The 18,323-nt window shown below is 37.2% G+C and overlaps 1 protein-coding gene across 5 annotated transcripts in view; it reads right to left on the bottom strand.

The window, feature by feature from the left end:
- LOC129002397 (dnaJ homolog subfamily B member 3-like) overlaps positions 1-18,323 on the bottom strand; it is a 99,573-nt gene that overhangs the window by 39,798 nt on the left and 41,452 nt on the right. For 3 of the 5 annotated variants that reach the window (XM_054430168.1, XM_054430172.1, XM_054430173.1), the window contains exon 1: positions 14,112-14,222. The exons of 1 other annotated variant lie outside the window; for it this stretch is intronic. The gene's annotated coding sequence lies outside the window, so the exon portion shown is untranslated. One more of the 5 variants, XM_054430170.1, reaches the window with a different exon arrangement.

Here is an 18,323-nt window from a genome sequence, read left to right as displayed (position 1 = left end):
CCAAGAAACGTCGTGCCTGAGAGACATGGAAATGAGGGACTGAGGTTGTTATACAAGGACCTCTTCACCTTGCCAGTGGAATATGCCTTGGCACACTGCGTAGCAGAAGACCTGAGAGCGTCGCGAGGTATAGCCACAGTCTTCAGGAAAAAGTTTGGAGGGATCGAAGATCTTGAGCGTCAGAGCCCCGCCATTGGCACAACCCTTCACCTGAAGCGCAATGGACAGCATTTGTTCTACCTCGTTACAAAGGAAACATCTAGCAAGAAGCCGTCCTACGAATCTTTGAAGAAAAGCCTGCAAGACCTGCGAGACAAGCTCCTTCGGATTGGAATCAAAAAGCTGGCTATTCCAAGGCTGGGATGTGGTTATGACGGATTGGAATGGAAGATTGTAAGAAATATGGTGCAGGAACTTTTCGAGGACACTGGCATCGACATTGTGGTCTGCGTATACAACCCATGGGGAACCTCCGGTGGACCAGAAGATCGCAAGCTTCAGGGGAAATCTGTTCTGGGACAGAACAGTCTTAAGGAGGGGGTAGTGTTACAAGTCAGGAGCCCCGCGCAACAATAGCCAGGCGCCGTCTCAAAAGGGTTGTTTGTTTACACGGGTTTCTCCTAGCGCACCACTGATAGACAATAGACCCATGTCAACGTACTACCTCAATAGGGGCCCTAGAACCTTCTACACTTCTACGGCGTAAACACCTTTGTCTAGGCTACCAGGGGTCTCCAGAATGTTCCACGGTAAATTTATATAAGGGACCGTCTTCCGGCACACGGCAGTTGAGTTGAGTTGAGCCTTCCGAGAATCGTCGCGGCAAGCGCCCGTCGGTGTTAGTGACCAGTGTTAGTGCTAGTGGCAGTAACAGTGTAGATACAGTGTAGTGACACTAGTGACAGTGTAGTGACAGTGCTGTAACAGAAGTAGTGATAAATCCTGTAAAAGGTTAGCTGTAAGTAGAATCATTGTAAATTAGAATAGGCTTTAGCTAGGTTAGATAGGGTTAGTTAGGAGTTAGGTAATTGTAATATCTGTAAATATAGAATAATTAGTGTAAATAAATAGTTATTATAAAATCGCCAAGTTTTATTTGTAAAGAACCCGTTAAGCCCGCAACAATATCCACTCTAAACTCGAACTCGAAAATTTTGACGAAAACAATTATAGGAACTTTCTCCATATAGCCTACTATGTTATAGGGGGAGAAAGTAAAGATTATAACAAACGTCACGATCGCAGAAATGCATTTATATTTAAATCAATGCAAAATCAACTAACTTATTTTTGCTTGGATTTAGTACAAAATTCTCTAGAAAAAAAAAACATGAAAACGCGCAGACATTTCAGTAGAAAAGGTGAATATCATTACTACTAACGCTTAATTGGGGAGCGAGCTGGTAAGTCTGAGCGCCAAATCACCGATGCATTTTATCTGTTTATTTCATCAGCTGATTAAGTGCACGGTAATAGTATGAAAAAAGTCCAAGGCGAATGAAGGACGCCTTACAACCTGAAGATTGTACGGGATTACCATACGAGTCCGGTAAACACATTTTGGAAGAGTGAGTGACGTACGATGTTTTACGCCATACTAATAAATCCATACAAACCCTCATACATTACCCACCGACTAAAGGGCTACCTAACAATCACTAGTCACAACCTCTAAGAGAGGCTATGTTTATCAGATCAGCTGTTTCTTCAGCCAGGACCATTCATTACCAGTCCAAATATCAAGGACAATTGTTTGAATTGAATCGAGTTTCGAGAACCAAAAACCTCTTGGGAAAAACCTGGCCTATCTCTGGAGCGAGAGTTGGGCATGTTTAATCTATGCTATAATTATGAGGCTAATCTGACAAAGCAGGGGGCAGAGTTTGACAGCTAGTTAGCACAGAGTTGCGTAGACCCGTGGGACAGACAGAGAGTAATAATTATGCAACTGGAGCGCTTCCCACACCGCTTGATCAATGCCCTTTCTTTCCCCAACATCGCGCCAACGCGGGCCTATAGCCTGTCTGACGTGCGTAGGCTGGTCACTGTCACCGTATACGACGGTTGCACAGGATTTATTTATATACCAGAAGAAAGCCAGCTTAGATTGTATATGTATACGTTGATAACATCCTGATTTAAAGAAAGGTTTAAGACGCTAAGCCTTTTGATTAAACAAACTAAGAGGCAATTGAAGAAAGTTTCGTTAAGGCAGGGGGGATGTAAACCTTTTTATATGTAAAATTCATTGGTCACTAGGTGAAAGGTCCTCCGGCGTAAATGTGTCATAATGAAACGTATTAAAACTATATTTTTGGAGTCTCCAAAAGCCAGAGTTTGCTTTAAACACATTTGCAATTTACTTATTGCTTTTGTCATCTGAAAAAATGGTATACAGTGCTGTAATTTAACGTATCATACCCGTCATAAACAATATTCGGCGGTAACTACTAAAACAAGGTGTTTTCCCAGTAGTTGTTAATTACTTATCATCTAACGTGACTCTTTCGTTATCCATGTTATTGGACGGCTTCAACAAAATGTCTAAAGTAGGATGTGTCTATCATAACGCATAGGGTAAAATAAGAATATTTAATACGACTAAAATATGATAAATAAATAACAGGGTGTCCACGGAAAATTTTCGATTTATTTCCATGACTATCCATGGCAATTTACCATTGATTTACATGACTCGCGAACTTTACTCGAAAATTGAAATACTGTATAACATACACACACACGAATAATACTGCCTAGACAAGTATTTCGCAGAAAATACTGAAATATGTATTAACAAATAACAATGGAGTACAATAAGTACAACAATGAACAAATAAAAACTCAAAACTCAAAAATTAATACAACTGTAATAGGTACTGTAAATTAAATTGTCGTATATTTGTGAAAAATCCTGAAAAATGAAATAGTCGGGGTTACGGCCGACTAGAGCATTGAAATTGAAAGGTCCCCTCAAATCCACCCATCATTGGGGATTTCCATGACTTTGCATGATTTTTTGCCTGTTTCCGCGACTTTTAATGACTATCCCTGACTTACCAGAATGTGGACACCCTGAAATAAGTATTTGATAAAATCGTACATTATGTAACGCAAGAAGCGTAATTCCACTGGATGACTAAGACCAAGACAACGACAGCGACCAGTCAAATATAATAAATGACAAAATCCGGGAAGACCAATTTCCCTACTTTCGTCACCACGAGTTTTCCCTCGACCACGAAGGCCAAAGTCCGCTCTACTTCCACACGTGGACTAACGTCAAAGAAAGTACCGTTTGTAGCACCAACACCAACGTAACCGGAAGTAACAGTTTTGTGTTGGTAATACTGACGACGCCCTTGCAATCGCTTCACTACAGTCAAGGTCGCTTGTTCTTGTTAGGTCTTCTTTTATCAAAACTCCCTCCCTCGCACATTGACCTGACAGATGACTTTTGGCACAAGGCGATTTCAATTATTCAATTTCCGCTGTGAAATTACTGACAACAGCTCTTACAACCAAAAATTGTGCCTTAAGAGTTTTGCATAAGCCTACTGAAGAAATCATCTCGTCTAAATGTACCTCTTGTCGCAATTTTGTATTTAAAAAACCTATTTAAATTACACACACAGAGAGTATGAAAACAGTCTAAAATTATACTCTCGTCCCTAGTTTTTTGTTAAAGTGTTAATTTGATGTGACAATAAACAATAAACAACCTTGGAAAATGTCAGTATACACCAAAATAATAAATATACAGTAGTTGCAAAATCAGATTATGGTACAACGGTAAAGATCTATTTTCGTTTGAAGCGACAAGTTATACTGTGTATAGTGTATGTGTAATTTTACTGGTAACACAGAGCAGTTAAAATGTCTTCACAGAATACCTCGTGACTTTTGAGTCACCCGTCGCCGGGTCGCTACGATAGCTTGAATGATATTTCCGGGTGATTCATTTGTGATTTCCTTCGAGAAGATTGTGATGCAATAAAAGAAGCCGGTTAGAGAACAAATTTTACATCTCAGTTCTTATAGTCCCAAACTTTTACCATTGCTGACGATGTGTGCTGACAAGTCTTAAAGTATGCCTTTGACGGTCACTATATCATTACATTAATCTCACTAAAAACCTTGTAGTATTATATAGCCTTATCTCATTTTTATTCAACTCCATCTTGACATCACAGTTTTAGGTAAATCGAGATAGTTACTACGCGAATGTTTATTATTAATCTATTATGAACAGAAGCGTTATTAAAAATTTTCCAGCATCTAAATGCTATGTTTTTAGAAGGTCGTTGACGTAAAAGATCGTATCCAAAACTTATCTCTAGTGCGTCGTACCAGTCGTACGCGGTGTGCGTGCGCGTGTATCTGGTGTTAGTAGTGGAAGTGTTCAGTGTTTACACGGGAACAGCTGTAAACAGAGACTAAATCTGGCCACCATACGTCACATACACCTTGCCATGCTCCATCCAACTAGTTGAAACACAGATTACGAGCAAACATTTGTTCAGCTACTATAAAGTTTGTAAAACAGTGGATAGATGAAAAGATTGTCAGGGAAGCCATTGAGCAAAGGAAAACTTACAAGATCCACTTTTTCATTGCCACTCTTCCGTCAAATGCAGAACACTTAGCGCATTTAAACCTCATCTACCCTTTTAAAAGTACCTTTAACTACGACCGCTTTATGAAATAATCGTTTCAGTTCAGTTCTTAGATTTTTTAAACTGTACTAATGTAAAATGCATGGCTACACAGAATGTGTTGGAGAGCCAGGTGGAGGCTAGGTCTGGCTCCCACTAGCCACAGTACCCAGTACTGTACTACACTGTACCGCCTGTGTCTACAGCTAATTGTAAGCCAACTGTCTGTTCACGCTCTAAGGCCTCCATTGTGTCAGGGGCACTCACTCAACGGGACCTCTGCTGTTCTACTACAGCAGCACTGCGGTGCCACTAACCTAACTGTACTTGAACCCATGGATGCAACATGCATCTGATTATTTCTGGGTCATTTACAGGATGATTGTTGAATCCAGGGTTGTGTTTTGCAAGTAATGCACCATGAGCCCGAGAGACAATTGCACTCCCAACCAATCTAAAAACTATTTTGTCCCTAGTTGCATCTTAAAGTATCTAGTATATTTAACAGGATTTTTGCATCCACCTTTCATGGAGCTTGAGCGTGAAAGTGTTTTGATAACTTTGAACACTTTGTTCACTCATCTAGTAACAAACTGAGGAAAAATAAGTTAATTTTTATGTCCCCAGCATCTGTCTGATCTTAAGTCTGTAGGTCTAACCTCAGCATACCTTTGGATTCAAAAGGGAGTAATTGTCCAGTCACTACCCAGCCAGTTAATATTCTATTTGTAAAGAATTTTATTTCTGGAAAATTTTGGCTACCAGAATCTAAGATTAGGGTAAGCTGCAGGTTTCATTCTAGTGGGGTAGGGGAATTTTATCCCCCTGGAAACATGTTAGAAATTTCCGAGTAGGTAGTTCATCTTGGTAAAAAAAGCTCGGACTAAGCATACATAGTCATTGGGCAACACATGATTCCGTTAATTCAATACCTAAGTTACCACTATGTTTTTCAGGCTGAAATGCTATAATTATCAACTAATCCTGTTTAGGGTTGTTATGTTATTTTAAGTTGGGTTGGTTTTGGTTAAAACCAAGGCATAACCTAAACCTTGGATTGTGTATTGTTACATAGAACTTGCATAGTGGCAGTTAATTAAAGGGAAAAGTCTATTTTAACTTATATATATTTAAGAAAACAAGAAGCAATACAATGTTGCAGTACAGAACTAGTAAGAATCTATAGTTAAAGCAATGTATTTGGTCTCTATGTGATCGGAGCGCTAAGTTATTACAGATGAATATTGCTAATGACGACCTTGAAATTCCCATCCATAAAATGAAGTGCATTATTTATATGTACTCCAGTCATGTTTTGCTCGCTCTGACTCACTTCTATCTTTTACTCTTCAAGTTACACAGAATTATTGTATAACACATTTCAAATTTTTAATAGTTTCGCCGGACCATCTCAACTAATCCTGCTTTAATGATCTGTAAACCAAAAACTTTTTTCAGTTAAAATTTTAAGAAACCAATAGACTTATCTCAGGTACCCTTATGGATCAGCTACAAATTTTTTTTTATCTCAGTCACCCCTAGTTATATAATCACACAGTAAAGTACAAATCATGAAATTGACCCTAAAAAAATAAATACCCCCGCTGCAGAAAACCTGCAGACTAAGCAAATTTCCATTTGACTGATTGGATTTACACTGAAATGTCTACTTAAAAATATAACATTTATTCCCGATTTAAATAGAATTAGTTTAACAAGTACTTAGGTTTGCTGCATCAGGGAGGGTAAAGCTGTTTTTTTTATGTTAGTAGTTAGTAAGAAATAAAAACATTTACCAAATTTGATCAAAATATGTTCATAAACAAGCAAACTACAACAGTTTACTTATTCTCCATAAGAATAACATGGGAATTTTAAATTTACAACTTTTTTTATTTTCTCCGTAACCATTAGGCGTATAATAACGCTTCAATATACTAAATTATTTGTTTTTTAAGCTCTACAAAATGGGTTGGAAAGAAATTGCTATGTTTTTTGGGTCAAAAATGGGAAAAACCTATTTTTACCCCACAAAACCCCCCGTAAACCCCCGTTACCATGGTCCGATCATGCTGGATTGCAAATACGATCGAATAAACTTAGGTTTACACGTTTTTACCAAATTTCATCAAAATCGGATCATTTTTGCTCGAGTTATCGTGCTAACGGACACATATATATATATATATATATATATGAATTTGAACGGATGGTGTTTTTGGCCTCTAGGGACCTCAAAACGAAAAAAAAATCGGTCCCGCGTCCTGGTCTTACCATGAGTACTACGGTTATAGCTTATTCCCTATATGGGAAATTCGCTAAAACAAAATTTGGTCAACACTATAGTTATCAGTGTCACTACCAACATGAACTAAACACAAAAAACAAGCTTCAAATTTACAATGGTACTATGGTCTATGGTACTAGCATAGACTAACCAACACAAGTAGACTTCTCATCCCATTGTAAATTTTGAAGCACGTTTTTCGTGTCTAGTTCATGTATGTGACACAAAGGCGCTAGTGTCGACGAAACTTTGTTTCTATTATTTTAGGGTTAATTTCTTGATTTGTGCTTTACTGTTTGGTTATATAACTAGGGGACAAGTTATTGTTTATGATTAGATCGTATTATTTGGTTAAACGAGGTTTTAAATGGCTGTAATAACGGGAAACAAATTGTAAACAAAACACGACCTCTACATAAACCGTACAGAACTAACAATAAAATTGTCTTCAGCTGTTCCATAAGGATGAGAAATCTACTAAGGGAGTATGTTTTATCTATGGTACTAGTCAACCAACACATGGACCAAACATAGCCTACTACACCTATAGTAGGCCTATACGCTATGTCACATTCAATTTTGCAGTAGGCCTAGATGAGTGAAATATAAGGGAGAAGTGAAATTCTGATATCACAATTTTGGCAGCGTTACATAAGTAGGGACCTTCACAAATCAAAACTTCACGTCTCACAACCAACTTTGGAAAAAACCCCCCCTAATATTTTGCAGCATTTGAACTTAATTATAATTGACCTAGATTTCTAACGATCCGGTCCAAAATATTATTTTTAAATAGTACCAGGATAAAAACAACGTTAACCTCTATCCGAGCCAATAAAACAGTCTAGATGCGCACCCAAAGTACGACTGGAGATGAGACGATGACCTCAGGGCCCAAGGTTCCGCCTACGGTGATGATCTCTCCTCCCACTCTGCCAATCATGACCACCATTGTCGTCTGGCAGGCCCTGATATATAGCATGAAGCCTAACATGAACATAGTTGCACTCAAGGTATAACTCTTGAGAAATGAAGTGCAATTAAATACTCCATGGTTTCTCTAAATTTTGGAATCAATGTGCCATTTATGACTACAATTGCCGTCTGAAAAACTTTGATGTGAAGCATCGGTGAAGCATGACGCTTACATGAACACTTAACACACACTTAAGGTATACAACTTTTGAGTACTGTACTGAGGAGTCACAATGAAAAACGCACACAAATCTCTTCAATATTGAAAGCTGTGGTGGTGAAGAAGTAGATCAATCAAAATATTTCTTTAAGATGACATGACTAAAGATATCCTCAACTATTAAACCTTGTGTCCCTTTCTCACTGTTATATTACCGATTGTTATGGTGAAGTGAAAGAAGACATATCTTATTAAATCTTCTTATTAAAAAAAAATTAATACAACAATAGGCCTAGGTTTAAGGAGTGAATTAGTGAATATTAGCTTAGAAAATATAGAAATATCAACTTAAATTTACTGCATTATTGGAAATGTGGATGAAATGCAAAACTAAATTGTTGATGAGCACTAGTAGGGCCTAAGTTATTACACGATATTTACTTTGTGATTCAGATTAGTTTAAATGGTTGTTAGTAGACCATGTTTGTCTAGTCGTATCGCTCAAGTAAGTGCACAATGGTTCAGATTTTTGTCTTAAATTCATTATAAAGCATGTAAAAAAATGCAGAGCTTGCATTTTGTACCTATCACAAATCTTAATAATAATATAAATCTGAAAGTTTGTGAGTTTGTGTGTTGCTCAATTACGCATAAACTACTCCCGATTAACATTTAGGCATATTCTTATCTCAAAAATCCGTTCGGGCTCCAACAGGGTGTGTAGCACTATTTTTTTTTTTAAATTTATGACAGCGGAGGCGAGTTAGGGTAGCGAACGAGCTCCAACCGAAAGGTGAGTAAGCGTACCAAATGAACTTCAATCAGGATGTGATTGAGCGATGCGAACAAGCTCATCTTGAAAATGAACGAGCATTTGACATAAAACCACATTAGAACAGGACGACATCTGTTGGGCCAAAAAGTTGTGGTACACAATGAGAACTTTACTTTTTTCTATGGTTTAGGTGCAGTGGTAGAACATTAGGGCTATGGTAGATGTGTGTTACACTATAGGATACCTTATAAACTAAAAGACCAAATTTTCTTAAACCGTGTCCTTTCCCATAACTGTAATAAGCATTTTATACTTATATGCCAACCCCGTACGAAGGACGGGTACTCTGCTAGTTCTTATATAAACACAAAAATCTGGAGTTACCCAAATCATATTCTTAGTCTCAATGGTGGAGTTATTGATTTGAAAGGCATTATTTAAAGGCCTTGATCTAGAACTGCACTAAAGAAGGGAACGAGAAAATAAAAATAGTATTTCTAGAACAATTGACGTTGGACAAAGCTTAAGGTCATGCAAAGCTCAACAATCAATATTAGATCATTCATGCCAAATACCTGACTGAAACAAATAGTCTTTCCTCTCAATCCTTCATATAAACTAAAGGATAAAAATACAAACTCCATATTTAGCCTAAACTTAAATATGAGACCGAGTCATTAAATCTCCCTTAGGATTATTTTTTGACAACTTTTCAGGGCCTATTACGAGATAGGCCTTGCATGTATAGTAGACGTGAAAGATAATATTTTTGTATAGAAAATTTCATCCTTTTTCTATTAGTAACTTCATCTAGAAGTTAATAATCTACAAGGCTGATTGGGGAAATGGCGCGATTGCGATTCTATTCTTTGACATGGGGATTAAATACTAGGTCAAAACCATCAGATAGGTCCGAGTGCCGTTTTACTCCCCAGAGTGTAAGAGTAATTCAGGGTAATAGTGAAACGGGGTAGTGAACATGATGTAATGGAGACCATACAGTTTTTTAACTGGACTACCCTTATATCGATTGAAAATTAATATTGATTTGATTAGTAAGCCTTCGTTCAATTTTTTCATAATCAGCAAGTTTGGTTAGGTTAACAGTTTAATTTTATCCCTAAAAAATTTTCCTCATCCCCCCCCCCCTCCCGGTCGATCTTTCCAACCCCATACCCACCACACTGTGGAACCGGTCACTGATACCTGGCCGGCAAACGCCTCGCCAAGCCTCAGGCTATAAAATGATCCTTGTCAAAGTGTTAAGGCAAAGGGCACTCAGCCCTCCATTTGGCTGATTGAATCAAACCAAAAAGAATGTAGTAAAATTAACTGAATACAACTGAGTTGAGTTTCTGCAACTAACAGGAATTGTGAAACCTGGAACTATTTTCTCTGGTAGATTTTGAAATGAAATTTTGAGAAAATTTTTCATAAGCGTCCTCGACCTCGTGCAAAGTACTGTACAGGCAAAGCAACTACGCAAAAATAGGGTTTAGGTAATTACATAAACACTAGAAAACAATTTTTAGAAATAAAAAATATATCGTTAGATGGGAAATGCAAGCTCACAGTTCCGATCTCCCACTCAAGCACATCTCTGTTCCGTCATCCCACACAACTTTACCAAGGCTGCAGCAAGTCAAGTCAACTGAGGCCAATTTCCAGCCTAGCCTTGCTGCGGATTAGCAACACCCTTCTAACGCATTGAAAGGTCCAGTTGCATTTACTGCTTCATTAAATATAAAGGACTGTAACTTATTTAGGAAAAGTTTTTACTGTAGGCCTAAGCAGCCCTCAAAGAGGTGGTTCTCCAAATTCCCCGAACTAAGTTAGTTAGAAAACTCAAATTCGGTATGGATGTAACATAGTCATTAAACATTATTCAGGTTAAAGATATGAAAAAGGGCAATGAGGAATCAACCAACCCATTGGCTCATGGTTAAATTGGAATCCCACAATACCCTAGGTCCAAAGTACCTACTAAACACAATGTCCACAATGTTGGCCCCATCCGGTATATACCGTAAATATTTGGGTGACTTCTTTTAATTCTCCTACTAATTAATAGAATCAGAGCAAGGGTTTTAAAAAAACCTTGGTTGCGGTTGCAATGCACTTGATTCCAAGCATTATCAGCATTGAGTATTATATTGGATTGGTTTTAAAACTCTACTGCAATAAGATAAAGTCCTGAGAGTTGAACTTATTAAGATGAGCCAAAAAATATTCATGCTTTGAATCTAAAGCAGTAAAGTTACGTGAAAAGATATCAAATCTAATAAGAAAATGTAACTAACGTAAAACTTAAGATAAACTGGCAAGGGCCAGGAATAACTACAGGGGAGACTGTACTTTTTCTGGTTCAATGCTTTTTAAATGGAGATTCTCTACAAAGTTTGAGTACATTTTTAAGCTTAGGTAGGCCTATAGCACAAAAACCACTAAAAACTGACAATACTGATTTTTTGCACTCTTAATTATCACATCAATATCTTTATGTTAAACCACTTAAAAGAAATATATCAACATAAAATTTATTTCCAACCATTAAAAAATTAAAAATTCTTTTGCGATAGGCTATTCTAAAAATAAAAATAAATAGGCCTAGGTATTTTTTTGAAAGGTAAAAATTTATTACCGTACTAATAATGTATATGTTTTTGTACTCACCAAGTACCCAGACTGGGTCGCCGGAACTTTATCACCCTGGAATTTTACCCCCTGGGCAAAGCTGACGTCACTATGACCACAGAATATATACTATGACGTAGTAACCTGAGTGGCCAAAAGTTTGTTCGCGGCCTGAATTTTACCCCCGCGGATTTGGAAGTCTAATGAAAATAGCCAGAGCGTGATTAATTAGATTAGCGATAAAAACCGGAATTTTACTCCCTATCCATATAGGTAACTAGCGTTTAGACAACTGAAGATGTACCCCCTGGATGGACTTTTACCCCCTGGAATTTTATCCCCGGATTTTTACCCCCTGGCCGATTTTAGAAATTGAATGATCGATTTTCTTATTTCTGTTTTTAATTAGGCCTAATTTGTAAACATTTCATTATTTAGTCGCCTATCTTTATTTATTTATTTTGTAATCTCAACTAAGTAAACAGAATTCGCTGTTTAATTTTGATGTTCGGGATTTGCGTTTGGGGCCAACTGTTTATTTATTTATTTATTTATTTATTTCCCAACGGATTGCACCTTTTTACAAAATATGTGTATACAATTGAGATGGCATTTGCAATATTACTAACTAGAAAAGTAATAACAATGGTAATAACAAAGTGATAATAAATAGTAATAGCAAGTAATAACAAATAGTGATAACAATAGTAATAACAAATAGTGATAAGAATAGTAATAACAAAGTAATAACAAATATTATAACAGAAGAATAAACTAAAAAGAGTATCAACAAAGAATATGAACAGCAAGTTTCAACGATGACAAGACACTGATTGATTAATAAGATAAAGCTCTGTTGATTAATAAGTATGTAAAATAAACTGAATAGCTCATTTAAATGATAATTGGGTGAACATTTCTTCGTAAAGAAACAATAAGGCATATTTTGTTATTGTTACAATACAAACGAAAAACAGTGTTTTAACACGGTTGTATAATAAATCGTTAAAGAAATCTTCGAATCAATTACCATTCTCTGATGTTTGTTTATACGTCATATTAATCAACAGTTGGCTTCAAAGATTGAATCCTGATACTCGAATCTCAAAATTAAAATCAAAAACCTGTTCGATTAGGCCTAGTTGATGTTACAAATAAATTAAGATAGGCTACTTAATAATAAAATGTTTACTATTAAAAAACAGAATGAAGATAATTAATCATTCTCACTAATTTATATATCTGGCCAGGGGGTAAAATACCGGGGGTAAAAATCCGGGCCGTACACTCTAGGTTTTTATAATTTGGTGTGTTCTGATTCTGTAAATTCACAACCGTGAAAATATATGTTTAATTCCGCGTTTAAACCATCGAGCTGATGTCGCGAAACTCAAAAGTTCGCGGCCGGAATTTTACCCCCTCGTTTGTGACGTCACGTTTGCCCAGGGGGTAAAATTCCAGGGGGATAAAAATCCGCTACCCCCCCAGACTGATGCATGCAATATTTTAAGTCTCTAAGTATGTATTACAGTTTTTAAACTAAGTGCGTACCTAAAGATAAAAAAACAAACTTTCGGAAAAGCACACATAAAAGCTTTAGCACACACGTAAAGCCATAAGAATAGTGTGGCCGAAACCTCGGTAGAGTTATCTTTGTTTATTTATTGTTATCATAAGAAGCTTTCTAAATTTGGCTGCACTTTACTTTAAGTCCTACACTCATTTGAATGAAAATATTGATTAAAACTTGTTAACTTATTCAATTGTTTCATTCGATATATCGTTTGGTTAGGCCTTACCTAACTAACCAAACGATACATAGAATGAAACAATCGATATATCGATTGATACTTTTTCATTCGAATGAGTGTAGGACCTAAAGTCACGATTACTAGAAAAATACCGGTATGGATCATAAACATAAACAAATGACGTTTTTGGCCCAAAATAAACATAATTTAACATTGCTTAAATGGAACTGCCAAAACATATGTTCAATGCTATTAGTATAGGATTCGGAAAGTAAAGTGCAACCCAATTTGGAACTAGGCCTACTTGCATAGTCTGTATTTGAGGTGATAATTATTGGATGAAATTTCCTAGGTAAGTTCAACCATTGACTATATAACACTAGTTTGTGTTATATAGTCAATGGTTCAACTAAACTTACTCTGGTAAGAGGGGTGCCCTTGGAGGGTAGGCCTACTCACGTTTGACTAGACTAGGTACCGTGCTAGGTACTATTTACACATATATTTTTACAAAGTCAGGAAGGTTCTAGATAATCAAAAAGGACGTTCTGTTATCAGTTAACTTATCCATCAGCTTAAATAGAATAGGCCTACAGTTTGGGAAAGTCAGAAACTTAAGAACTATACTATGAAACCTAATTAGTAAATAGTGCTTGCTTAAGGGAATAATCAGAGAACCAATCACGTTACTGAGTACTGACATGACATGACATAGCAGACCGCTTATCGATCCAGCACCACCACAATGAACAGACCTGTTCGCCTTGGATTGGAATTAGGCCTATTCTAAGGAATTAGTCTTAAGATGGCGTAAAAATCTAAAGAGTAGTAGTTACCTCACGCCTTTTAGATCCAATATTAAATGTATACACACCTGAACAAATACAAAAACACTCCCAAAACACAAAACTGCACTAAATCACGCACTCTCAGCACACACACATGATCGGTGCACAGACGACACAGCTGATCTCACAAACTGTACTGACTGAAAGAACTGAAACTGAAATCGTTCGTTTCGTTTCAGCCAGGCCGGTAGGCGACGACATGGGCGCAGCCTACAGGCCACTTCACCAACTACAATGACTTCTAATTAAATTATTGCTCTACTCTCAGCCATGGTGCTTATTAATTTAAATTGTATTTTATCAGTAATATTTTAAAATTATTATTCTTAAGTGTTACTAGTGACCATATAAACTAAATTACATGATAATTCTGTATAACAAACTTACTTATTTATTATCATTATCATTTTTTTTATAAACTGTCAATCAATGAATCAATTATTTAGATGGGGACGCCACTATGTGCGTATTTTAACCCAAAAATGAGTAAAAAATTGTTCAATATGGCTGTTAAAATTAAATTTTCTTATGGAATAGCCGAATGCTTGTATTTTACGATTGTTGTAGAATGTAAATTTGATTTGAAAACGTTGGGATTCTTGACACCTTTCCACTAAATCCACTCCTTCCTTTAGGTTAGGAGTTGCAGGGCGTTACAACTGGGGAAATATGGCTTTACAATGTACATCATAAAATACGAAGTGTTCGGTAAGAGATTTTAAAATTAGCTACTAAATTATAAAACAGCGGAATTTTTTAAACAGTTGAATTATTTGTTAATATCATTAAAAACAGTTGAAAATCTTCAATTATTAATGTTTTTCTCTAGATCTGGGATACCTTACTTACTTACTTGCTTGTTACTTACTTATCTGGGATACCACAAATTTTAAGGAGGCGCAGTTATGTTATACACCTTGTATTTTTACCAAACTTGGAAAATAGATTTACATTATACTAAGCCATTACACTTAAATAAAAAAATGGAAAACCAATTTTTCAACATTTCAAAACTCAGTTGAGTACCCCGTTACCCGTTATGACCCGATCATGCTGGTTCGTGAACTCGTTCAAGTTTATCAGGCCCTACACCTTCAAGGCAAATTTCATCGGCCGTAGAACGATTGGCACACATTTTTAGCCGATTTGGAATAGACGACTGGCACAATCATTAGAGGGGATTAAGAAGGGTCAACCTGTAAGGTTCGGAAAGGCACGATTGGCACAACAGACCGGTAATGAAGTAGAAGCCAAGTAGCCAGAATGCGGGAAAATGGAAATTGTTTTGTCCCCACAAATTCCCTGCTGTGGTGCTTATTGGAGGTGTAAGTTTGCGCGACAAATCTGCAGCTACGGTTACTGCACTAGCTGGATCCAAATAAAACTACACTAACCTAATAACCTAACTTTACCTAACTTAACCTAACCTAACCTAGCCTAACTTAACCTATCCTTACCTAACCTAACTTAACCTAAGCCAACATAACCAAACCTAGCTTAACCCTTGAAAATACGTGATATTATCGGCAAATGACTGTGGTAGCAAGTTGACGGGGAATTTTAAACTACCCGTTTTCCCTCGTTCGATGGCATCTACCTGGTCGACCGGTTGTGCCAATCGTGCCTTTTCCAAGCAGGCGAGTTGACCCTACTTATTCCGCTCAAATGATTGTGCCAATACTGCCATGGGCAGAAGATCCAAAAATGTTTGCCAATAATCGTCCCGTTCCCATTTAATCTAAATCAGACCAAATTTACTCGAGCTATTGCGTTCACGGATGTATATACAGTACACAAATCTATGCATGCATACATACAAATTTTAACGAATTGTGTTTTGGCTTCTGGGGACATCATAATTAAATTGATTAAATTATTAATTACTCCCTTAATGGTAATTTGCTAAACACTTCTGTGGTGGGGATATTATGATTATTTTATGTATGTAAGGAAGGGGTTTGGGCGTTGACAAGTAAATAAAAACAATCCATTGCTTCCTCTTGTCCAACCAAGAGTCCATTTTAAGCAATCCACTTAATTTAAATTACCAAAAAAACTTACAGTTCTAATTGGCATGGCTGTTTACATTAATCCACCAATACACACAGTTGTCTGCATGCCTGTGTTTGTAAAATCTGTGGTGAAGTAAGAATGGATATGATTGCAGGTTACACAATATCACAAGCCGTTGTTTCATGGCTTCTGCTAATTCGCCACCCTCCAGAGACTGCGTTTCTACCAGTTTCCTTTTCCGGATGTTATCAGTTCCGCCGCGATTACGAAATTAATGCGATAATTTCAGCAGAAAACCATTAGAGCCGCAAAACGGATTAATGTGCCCGGTCGGCCTTACTTTACACAAAATTATTATTTTGGTTCCAAACGTTTTTGGTTTCAAAACTATTTCAGGTAGATGTTTTGTACTTGATTTTGATACAAATGACACAGCTGCTGGAAGTGGTAGCCCACCTCTAGTCCAGATAAAATAACCTACCGAAAATTGTCTGCTAAGCTAGCAGGGAATATATCTTTACTTTCAAGACTAGATAACATACTAAATGTTAATAATGTTTTGTGATATATGATAAATAGTACTTTTTACTTAGGATAAGCTGTTTATTATTCTCCAGAAGTAATATTCATTATATGTATAGCATTATATGTATACGTTCAGGAATTGTTTTGACGGATAAAGAATTTGTTTGATTCATAATGTAAATTAATACACAGCTTTGAGTTTCCCAACCATGTGCATCGTTCCTGGCTTTGTAATAAGACAAAAACAAATTTTTTCTGAGACTTAAGATGGCTTTTACTTAACAGTTCTTTAGTTCTCATTCGGTATTCTTCAGTAGGGTTACCTTAAAAAGGTTCTCTTCGTTTGGCCCACCCACACCATTATTTTATTTTCAAGCGTTACTTTATGTTGGTCTTTTTTAAGTTGCATGATGCAAACTAATAAATTACAGTAGTTCTGCTAATTTATTAGCTTCTAAAAATTGAACTCTTGGAAAATATGTCTCATGAAACATACCACAGCTTAGACACCGCGAACAGATATTCCAAAAAAAAAATTTGATTACATACAATTTCAAATGATATTTTAAACAAACACAATTAACAGTTCTCTAAGTTGTTTTCTATGGAATGTATTATATTTCTATGGAAAAAAACTGAGGCAATCAGGCCAATGAATCGTAAAACAAGTCCCTTTCTTATTAGTCCTCAAAAACGAACCGTTTTCCTATTCCGTTGTTTCAAACTCAAGTTTGACAGAATGACAGAACAGGAAGGAAGTTTTGACGGTCCAGTTGGCAGGCGTGTGACCGCCTTCGCGCTCCCTCGCTTCCTACGGCTGATTGTAGTAATCAGCTGATGGTTGGCGGGAACAGCCTTGCGCATAACCTCTAAATAACTCACGCAACCGCGTGTCGTCACTCTCACTTTACAGTTTACACCACAATTCTTGGTGGATTGGGAAAAAGATAGATGCATGCATGTAACTAAACATGTCTTTCAATTTTCAATCAAACGATAACTAGTTTTCTTTTTACAAACCAGACAAACGCTTGGGATGGTTATATATCTTGGATGGAATTTAAATGTTGCTTTGGGGTGATTAGCAATTATCATTGACTTACTTATCCCCTCTTCATCTCCTTTGGAAGCATAGGGTATACTGAAGACCTCATAATAAATTTCTGTCTTTTGACCCTGCAAGCCCCTCCATTTTTGTATGCTTTCTATACCTCACTTTCAACTGTTTCCCCCAAGTTTCTGTCTCTTCTTCTTGCACCTAGCAGATTACATTACACTCCAACACTTTTCTCGATGGCATCGAATCCTCTAGGGTGCGCTTCGTCCATTTACATTATATGGTAGTACCTGGCCAGGATGGTGGAATGACAATGGCACCAAGGAGGCAGGAGGCTGGTAGGACCTCCAGAACAGGTGGAATGATAGTGGAACCACGGAGGTTGGTAGGACCTGGTCAGAACGGTGGTATGATAGCGGCACCACGGAGGCTGGTAGGACCTGGCCAGAACCGCAGGATGACCGTGATTGCGTGAGTGGCGAGGTGTGCGGCAAGGTAGCCCACGTAGGTCAACCCACGGAATCTGAGTCACTTCAACATCGTGGCGTCACTGGAAACCCACAACATGACCTTCGGATCGCCATCGTCACCGTCCCTGCTCAGGTATTGCACACGCTCATCCAAAGGAGACGAAAGGAAATAA

The sequence above is a fragment of the Macrosteles quadrilineatus genome, unplaced genomic scaffold (assembly GCF_028750875.1).
Source record: "Macrosteles quadrilineatus isolate MER2022 unplaced genomic scaffold, UCM_ALF_1.0 Scaffold_9__3_contigs__length_116548681, whole genome shotgun sequence".
Lineage (NCBI taxonomy): Eukaryota > Metazoa > Arthropoda > Insecta > Hemiptera > Cicadellidae > Macrosteles > Macrosteles quadrilineatus.
This window is presented reverse-complemented; position numbering and strand designations above follow the sequence as displayed.